The sequence below is a fragment of the Nannobrachium achirus genome, assembly GCF_963921795.1.
Source record: "Nannobrachium achirus genome assembly, chromosome: 10".
Taxonomy (NCBI): domain Eukaryota; kingdom Metazoa; phylum Chordata; class Actinopteri; order Myctophiformes; family Myctophidae; genus Nannobrachium; species Nannobrachium achirus.
The window spans coordinates 13696860-13702088 of record NC_137819.1 but is presented as its reverse complement, the minus strand read 5'-3'; positions in this window follow the sequence as shown (position 1 = coordinate 13702088).

Genomic DNA, 5229 nt, shown 5'->3' with positions numbered 1-5229 from the left:
TGGAAAATATCTTTTTTTGAGCGGTGGTCACACCGTCTCCTATACGTGGCCGTGTGTGTTGGTATGCGTCCGTCCGTCCGTGCTGCGTGTATGTAGCCTACAGTACCTTTGCTGACCACACATGTTAAGGGAGGGGCGCTGTTGTTCAGACCAGACACACACACGCATGCAGCCTCCACCGCTCAGTTCACACAAGTGTGATTTTTACTGGTTCAATTGGAAGAACAAAACCCCAGTCTGTATTTAATTCAACCAGAGGCCCTGCTTTGATTTCCCATTCATAATTAACACCATAAGTGCCATGATTCCCGAACTAGTTTGGCGTCATCATGATGCGTATAATCTCCAGACAATAAAATAAAACAATGCTGTTTAAAGAGACTTCTCTCCTTCCCCCCCCCTCCTCTGAGAACAAACTACCTTGATCCTTAGAACACAGTACACCATTAGTAACTGTAAAAGGACATTGTCTAGTATGTGATATTAAGATACTTGCTGCATGCGGATAAATTATTTTCATCAACGGATAACGGCGATGACGAAAGACAGAAGCAGGATAATTCATTGCGCTGCAAAGAAAATACTTTATCTCGGAATCTTTCTCCAAAAACGCTTTGATGGCAGAGAACCGCGGCCCAGAGGGGACTGCCCCATTGGTCGAACTCCCGTTGGGTCGAACAGCGTCGGCAGGTTAGATAATCACCCGTGTCACGGTTACTGAGATTAGGTTTAGGGTTAGGGTTAGAGTTAGGCATAGTTTTACTGAGGTTAGGATTAGGGTTTGGGTTAGAGTTTGGTGGTCGATCCGAAGGGTGTTCGACCTAATGACATGTTACTGGCCCAGAACGGTGACACTGGGCCGCGACGGTCGGCCGCGGTGACAATTGTTCGAATAACGTATCCCATAACGAGGTCCGGATCTAGTGCAGTGGTTCCCAAATTGCGTTACAGGACCTCAAGGGGTCCCCAAATTATTATTAGTATTATTGGTTATCATACAGTATGTACAGGGTATCTGCACATTTCTAAAGTGACGATTGAAGAACTTATTCTTATAATAATGATACTTTTTTTAACACCAAATTGGCCAAATTGTAAAATGTTACGTGAGGAAGAGGCACACGCCTTGTGAAAAAAACTGAAAATAAGCCGATCTACAAGCTCACAACGCCTCACAGTGCGAGGCGTTGTGAGCTTGTAGTTTGGCTTTTTTCACAACATTCATCTGGAACTGATTGAAAAAAAAAGATATAATAATGCCTCGACTCCTACAATTCCAAGTGCTTGTCAGAATATAGGGTTCCAAATTAAAATATGATTATTTCAGGGGGTTCACAGTCTTAAAAGTTTGGGAACCCTTGATCTGGTGTGCACAGGCTAACTTTGGCTGCTTCTTCTTTTGGGTCTTTGATGTTTTTTTCAGGCCAAGGACCCCTTAGCTGAGAGAAAGATGAAACAAGGGACTATGCTGTACGAAATTGTGCTGCAGATGAAATGCATATAATATTCTAGCTCTGGTCCATAGCGTTGGAGGCAGTTCTCCTTAACGCTATGCGTGGTCTGAATTCTGAAGGATGCCAAACAAAAACAGGTTTTACTCTTGTGTACCTGTACAAAACACGTAATAACTAGAAGAAGTGCTCTTCCGAGCACAGGTCTCCACCAGCCACGCGTCCTGGTGGTGCTTTAATTGGCCAATGTAAAAAGGGTGGCATGTGTTCTTCACCAATCTTAGACCTTTCATGGTGCCACCATGAGGCTGATTTGAACATTTTGTAGTGTAATTTCTTCCTTGGCCTTTTGCGATTGTGCGTGCACAATTACAATTGCATTGCTGTGTTTGATTTCAGGCATTTTGTTCGAAACGGATCAATCCTGCAAAGTTTGGAGGCCAATCTTGGCCAATCAGGATTGAATATTTAATACGGGACAGATCCGTCTTGATCATATGACTGTAGAGATACTGTGTACTGATTTGTGTTAATTTTGGGTAAAATCTGAAGGAGTAATATCCAAAAATGTGTCTTACATAAGTCGGCCTCCTGGTGGCGCTGTAAAAGGCTGATGTGAAAAATACAAGGAAAGGGTTTTTCCTTGGCCTATAGGGAGTGCGCTTACAAAGTTTGAAACTGATCGGTGGAGTTATAGGTAAAACCACGAATAGTAATAGTGCCACCATGATGCTGAATTCAAAAATTGGAAGTGGCATTTCTTCCTCGGCCTAGTGGGAACGTGTGTGCGCGATTTCATGTTAATTGCACTCTGTGTTTGTGATTTGAGGCATTTTGTCCAAAATGGACCAATCTTACAAACTTTGAAAGCCAATATCAGCCAATCAGGATGGAATATGGACAATCAGATAGATCCATGACGATCACATGACTGTAGAGATATACTGTCTACCGATTTGCGTGATTTTTGGACAAAATCTGTAGGAGTACTGGCCAAAAGGTAGTTTTGCATAAATTGGCCTCCTGGTGGCGCTAGAACAGGCCCATGTGAAAAATGTGGGGCAGAGGTTCTGAATTGGCATCCAGGGAGTGCGCTTACAAAGTTTGAAACTGATCGGTGGAGTTATAGGTAAAACCACGAATGGGCCTGTTATAGCGCCACCATGAGGCTGATTTCAAAAATTTGAAGTGGCATTTCTTCCTCGGCCTAGTGGGAACGTGTGTGCGCGATTTCATGTTATTTGCACTCTGCATTTGTGATTTGAGGCATTTTGTCCAAAATGGACCAATCTTACAAACTTTGAAAGCCAATATCAGCCAATCAGGATGGAATATGGACAATCAGACAGATTTGTGTCGATCACATGACTGTAGAGACACTGTCTACTGATTTGCGTGATTTTTGGACAAAATCTGTAGGAGTACTGGCCAAAAGGTAGTTTTGCACAAATTGGCCTCCTGGTGGCGCTAGAACAGGCCCATGTGAAAAATGTGGGGCAGAGGTTCTGAATTGGCATCCAGGGAGTGCGCTTACAATGTTTGAAACTGATCTGTGTAGTTATAGGTAAAACCACAAATCGGCCTGTTATAGCGCCACCATGAGGCTGATTTAAAAAATTTGAAGTAGCATTTCTTCCTCGGCCTAGTGGGAACGTGTGTGCGCGATTTCATGTTAATTGCACTCTGTATTTGTGATTTGAGGCATTTTGTCCAAAATGGACCATTAATCTTACAAACTGTGAAAGCCAATATCAGCCAATCAGGATGGAATATGGACAATCAGACAGATCCGTGTAGATCACGTGACTGTAGAGACACTGTCTACCGATTTGCGTGATTTTTGGTCAAAATCTGTAGTAGTGTACAGAAATATGTTTTGCAAACATCGGCCTCAAGGTGGTGCTAGACCGGGGACATTTGAAAAATGTGGGGCAGAGGTTCTGAATTGGCATCCAGGGAGTGTGTGTGCTCATTTTGGCAGTGACCGGGCCAACGGCGCCGGAGATTAGCTGTACACAAACTCGGAGGACGGACGGACGCACGGACGGACAGACAGACAGACGCACGCACGGACAGGGGCGAAAACATACTCAGACAATAAAGTACCTTGAACCTTGAACCTTGGTACCCATGAGCCCTTGCACTCACACCCACGGCAGCCCAGATTGCTCAGCCTCTCGTCTTTGGTAAAAAATAAAAATAAAAAGATACACTTTCGCTACCCACCAAAACAAAAACGGTTTTAAAATGTTGAAAGCCTACGTCCCTTTAGTGGGAAAACTCGGAGCCACCCCACCCCACCATCTAAAATACACTCTTTGGCAAGAAAGGAAAATATTTCACCAGAAGAAAACAAATGATTTAGTTTAAGCTCAGAGTGTTCCCACTAGGGAAAGTAGGTTTTCAACTCCCGAAAACCGTCTTTGTTTTGGCGACTAGCGAAACTTTTATTTGTATTTTTACTAGAGACGGCAAGGGCTCATCATGTCCCCTAGCGCCAAGGAGAACTCTTTCTATTCTCTGAACCAGACACCAGAGCTAATACTATTCCTATCACACATAGATTTGGCAGTAGGGAACCCCCTGTTGGAGGACCCCTGGGCTAGTAGTGTGTGGATAATCTGACTTCTTATTAATTATAAGCGGGTGGGCCTGCTTTAGGTAATGCCAGCTAGCTTAAACCAGCTGGCGTTCATCTCCTGATCTCCATCCATTCATAACCAAACCTTCTGAGGATGGTGAGGGACAGCTTGCATCTCCAGATGTCCTTCTGATGAATTATCAATGAATGGCGGTCGTTGCTGTTGGATGTTTTCTATAGTTCTTTAAAAGAATAATTGCTCAAAGTGATCCGTCATTTGCGGCTACGGTTGTCGTTATATTTGTGGTGTGAACTCTGCTATCCACTTAAAGGGTTCATAATTAGATAGTCATTAGAGAAAAGAAAAGATGAGTGTTAAAACGTTTCATTTACTTCTTTCTATCACTAGTGATTTTAACGATTTTGATTTGCATGTATGCATGCAGGTGGCTAAATATGTCTTTTTTAGACACAATATGCCCATTCCCAAGATGCACCGCAATCTTTCATGGGCAGATGTGACTTATGGGGGATGGTGTAAATAGTAACAAAGAAATCGCCGGCTTATTTAGCCACTTGTACGCATGCCCCCACCCACTGAAATCAAACTACTAAAATCGCTAAAACAATAGAAAGCAGTGAATTAACTTTTTAACATATTTTCTTTTCTCTAATTACAATCTAAAATATGAACCCTTGTTGTAAAAAAAACAAAGTTGTCCTTTAAGCTATTAAAAGTAATATGGCTAAAATAGATTTTAACCACTTTAACCATTACTTTATACTTTGGATATTAAAGTTCAAATATGATTATGGGGGGTGTCGTGGCATGGAAAGGTTGAAAACCACATGGCCTAACATACTTTGAACCAAGTGGACCCTTACGTGCTGTAACCAAAATATTCAATTTGTACACTCTTATTATGGCCTTTGGCCTAATAATGCAATGGTTCTCAAATTGCACTTAATTGGGGCTTTATAGATGTTGGTTCCATTTGTACACTATCAGACAGAAAGAAATGCTTTAATTACACCCCATGAAGCCTTGAATTCATGGAGATTATTTCGTTTTTGTCGCATTCCTAAGCCAATAATAATGTGATGCAGGGACGTGCTGGCCATTGGGAAAAGCGGGACAACTCCCGAACGGCCGGTTCATTCCCGGCCGGTCCAGGCCGGCCATTAGGAAAACAATAA